This window comes from Meles meles, unplaced genomic scaffold (assembly GCF_922984935.1).
Source record: "Meles meles unplaced genomic scaffold, mMelMel3.1 paternal haplotype, whole genome shotgun sequence".
In the NCBI taxonomy this organism is placed as follows: domain Eukaryota; kingdom Metazoa; phylum Chordata; class Mammalia; order Carnivora; family Mustelidae; genus Meles; species Meles meles.
The window spans coordinates 407873-412800 of record NW_025721616.1 but is presented as its reverse complement, the minus strand read 5'-3'; positions in this window follow the sequence as shown (position 1 = coordinate 412800).

Sequence of the window (4928 nt, the reverse complement as noted above, 5' to 3'; positions counted from 1 at the left end):
TCTAACAGACACATGAGAACATGTTCCTCATCATTAGCCATGAGGGAAATTAACAACAAAACCACATTGGGATACCACCTTTTACCATTTAGAATGTCAACAAAAAGGCAAGAAACACTAAATACTGGAGAGGATGTGGAGAACAGGGAGCCCTCTTATAACGTTGATGGGAATGCCAGTTGGTGAAGCCACTTTGGAAAACAGTGTGGAGACTCCTCATAATATCAAAAATAGAGCTACTTTCTGACCCTGCAACTGCACTACTGGTTATTTATAACAAAACTACAAATGTAATGAAAAAAAAAGGGGGGGTCATATGGACCTCAGTGTTCTTATTAGTAATGACAACAATAGCCAAACTGTGGAAAGAGTCAAGGTGGCCTTCAACAGACAAACGGATAAAGAAGATGTGGTCCATATATACAATGGAATATTACATGGGAGAACTAACCCATTTTTGATTCAACATGGAATGAAGTGGAGGAAATTATGCTGATTATAAGGTGTCAGCAGAGAAAGTCAATTTTGATATGGTTTCACTTATCACAGAGCATAAGGAATTATGTGGGGCACATTAGGAGAAGGAAGGGAAAAGGGAAGGTGGGGATATTGGAGGGTGAGATGAACCACAACACAATTTAAACTTGAAGAAACAGAGGGTTTCAGAGGGGAAGGGGTTGGGGAGATTGGTAAGGCTCATGGTGGTTATTAAGGAGGGCATGTACTGAATGGAGTGCTGGTTGTTTTACTTAAACCACGAGCCTAAGAACTCTACATCAAAAACTAATGATGTACTGCATGGTGACTAACAATACATAAAAAAACATTTTAAAAAGAAAAAGAAAAAAGAAAAGATCGGGGCATGCCTTGGTGGCTCAGTGGGTTAAGCCTCTGCCTTCAGCTTGGGTCATGTTCTCAGGGTCCTGGGATTGAGTCCCACCTTGGGCTCTCTGCTCAGCAGAGAGCCTGCTTCCCCCTCTCTCTCTGCCTGCCTCTCTGCCTACTTGTGATCTCTCTCTCTGTCAAATAAATAAAAATCTTTAAAAAAATCACATAATGGGTCACAAATCAGGTTTCAACCAATACCAAGTTTCTGAGATTTTCCCCTGCAGTTTTTCAGCCAATAATGTTTTGAAACTGGAATCTGATTAGAAGAGTAAATTTGGATGGAATTCAAACATTTGGAGATCAAAGAGCATCCTGGCAAGGAACAATTGAGTAAACCAGGAAATTAAGGAAGAACTTAAACAATTCATTTCAACTAATGAAAATGAAAACACATTGGTTCAGAACCTATGGGATCCTGAAAAGTTGGTCTTTACAGGGAATTACAAAACCATACAAGGCTCTCTCCAAAAATTAGAAAAATCCAAAATGCACAAACTAATCTTATACCTGGAAAAAGAACAGCAAATAGAACTGAAACCAAGCAGGAGAAGAAACATAATAAAGATTAGATCAGAAACCAAGCAGAAATAGAAACTAGTGGAACAGCAGAGCCGACCAACAAAACTAGAAGCTGGTTCTTGGAACCAATTAAGGAGATAGAAAAACCTCTTGCCAGATGTAGCCAAAAGAAAAGAGAAGGACCTAAATTAATAAAATCAGGAAGGAAAGAGGAGAGGTCATGACCAATGCAAAAGAAACAGGGGATTGTTAGAATATATTATCAGCAACTATATGCCAACAAATTAGGCCATCTGGAAGAAATAGATGCATTCCTGGAAACTTGTAATCTACCAAGTCTGAAACGGGAAGAAATTATCTGAACAGACCCATAACCAGCAAGGAAATTGAATCAGGAACCAAAATCCTCCCCCCCAAAAAACAAGAGTACAGGGCCAGATACCTTATCAGGGAAATTCTACCAAACAGTTTAAGAATAAATCATACCTATTCTACTGAAGCTGAATCCAAAAAGTAGAACTGGAAGGACAGTTTCCAAACTCATTTTCTGAGGCTGAGCATTACCTTGATCCCCAAGCAGACAAAGGCCACATGAAAAAGGAGAATTACAGATGAATAAACCTGGTGAGCACTAATACCAAATTATTCAACAAGATACCAGCCAGTACGTTTCCATGGTCCATGAAAAGTGTTATTCACCACCACAAGGTGAGGTTTATTCCTGGGAGGCAAGAGAGGTTCAACATTCACAAATAAATTGATGTGATTGGTCATATAATCCAAAGACAAGGACCATAACATTGTCTCATTTGATGCAGAAAAGGCATTTGGCAAAATACAGCATCCTCTCATGATTAAAACTCCTCAAAATGCAGGGATAGAGGGAACATATCTCATATTATAAAAGCTGTCAATGAAGATCCCACAGCAAATATCATCCTCAATGAGGAAAAATTGACAGCTTTTCCCTTAAGGTTAGGAACATGAGAGGGATTCCCAGTCTCACCAACTTTGTTGAACATAGCATTAGAAGTCCTAGCCTCAGCATTTGGACAACAGTAACAAATAAAAGGGATTCAAGTTTTTATAGAGGAAGTCAAACCATCTCTCTGTGCATATGACAATATTCTTTATTTGGAAAACCCAAAAGACTCCACCCATAAATTACTCGAACTCAAACAGCAGTTCAGCAATGTGCAGGATTCCAAAATCAAAGCACAGTAATATCTTGTGATTCTATACACTAACAATGTGAATAGAGAAAAGAGAAAGTAAGGTGTCAATTCCATTAACAATAGCAGCCAAACCCATGAGGTGCTTATGAATAAACCTAACCAAAGAGGTAAATGACTTCTACTGTATAAACTACAGAACACTGAGGTATGACATTGAAGAAGTTGCGAAGAGATGGAAAAACATCCCATGCTCCTGGATTGGAAGAATTAACATTGTAAAAATGCGTATGCTGTCCAGAGCAATCCACATATTCAATGCAATCCCTATCAAAATATCCTCAAAATTTTTCACAGCCTTAAAACAAACAGTCCTAAAATTTCCATGTAGCCAGAAAGGATCCTGAATGGCCAGAGGATTGCTGAACAAGAAAACCAAAGCTGGGCACTTCACAATGCCTGACTTCAAGCTAGTTAACAAAGCTGTGATCATCAAGATATCAAGGTACTGGCACAAAAACACACCCATCACTCAATGCAACAAAATAGAGACCCCAGAAATGGACCCTCATGTCTATGGTCAACTAATCTTTGACAAAGCCGGAAAAAATATGCAATGGAAAAAAGGGCAGTGTCTTCAATAAGTGGTGCTGGGAAAATTGGACATTGATATACAGAAAGATGACACTGGACCTTCTCTTACACCATCTGCAATGATAAATTCAAAATCGATGAAATATCTCAATGTGAGACAGGAATCCATCAAAATCCTAGAGGAGAACCCAGGCAGCAACCTCTTCAACCTCAGCCACACATGTCTCTAAAGGCAAGGGAAACAAAAGCAAAAATGAAATACTGTTTCTCAAGATAAAAAGCTTCTGCACAGCAAAGGGACCAATCAACAGAAGTTCTGATATTCTCAATTGATATATCCAATAAGGGATTAATATCCAAATTTTAGAAAGAACTTATATATGAGAGACAGAATATTCAAACACCTGAATAGATATATCTGTTTACCCTCTGAATTAATCTTTAACTCAACTATTAAAACAGCTACACAAAGTGCCAGAACTCATTTCTAATCTTTGTACTAGGGACATGCTGACCAATTGGTATTTTAACCTTATTCATGTCTCTGTGGACCATCTCAAGTGAATACACACGTCAAATACCAGGTATTCTCCTTCATCTATGAAAATGTCCTGAAATCATGATTGTTGTTAGGATTTTATGGAGTTATCTAAAATGGTAAGGGCAGGGATGAGACAAAAATATACAAACTGGTTTGAAAAATATCCAAATAAGGCTATTCAGAAAAATGACTTCATTGATAGGATGGTGGGAGGACCAATGTCAGCTCTCAAACAAGTACGTTTGTTTCTTTTCAAGATAGTCAACAGTATATGTCTTATGGCATTTTTATTTTTATTTATTATTTAAGGTTAAGATATTTCTCCAAATGCTTAAGATGATTTTAATTAGTATTAAAAACTATTTTAATAATTATTAGAATTAACCATTAATATATCCAAGCATTTAATTGACAACGGGAATCCAAAGGAAAATCTTATTTTGTCAAAGTCAATTTGAAGATAAATATGTTATATATTTCAGGCTTTCATATACATATATAATTAAATGTTAAAAGTAAGTAAATTATTTTCATACCTGTGTGGTTTTTAAAAACATGAAGGAGTCTTTAAATTCAAAACAAAACACAATAGAATTCTTGAAAGAATTGGTGTTGTACCTTCTAATCTATTATGAAATTGTAGTAAATGTGGAGGAAGTGATATTTTATTTTATTTTTTGAATATTTTCTTTCTTTTTTTTTAAATTTATTTTATTTTTTAAATTTCTTTTCAGCGTAACAGTGTTCATTGTTTTCGCTCCACACCCAAGTGCTCCATGCAATACATGCCCTCCCTATTACCCACCACCTGGTTCCCCCTACTTCCCACCCCCAGCCACTTCAAAATCCTCAGGTTGTTTTTCAGAGTCCATAGTCTCTCATGGTTCATCTCCCCTTCCAATTTCCTCCAACTCCCTTCTCCTCTCCATCTTCCCATGTCCTCCATGTTCTTTGTTATGCTCCACAAATAAGTGAAACCATATGGTACTTGACTCTCTCTGCTTGACTTATTTCCCTCAGCATAGTCTCTTCCAGTCCCGTCCAAGTTGCTACAAAAGTTGGGTATTCATCCTTTCTGATGGAGGCATAATACTCCATTGTGTATATGGACCACATCTTCCTTATCCATTCATCCGATGAAGGGCATCTTGATTCTCTGCACAGTTTGGAGACCGTGGCCATTGCTGCTATAAACATTGGGGTACAGATGGCCC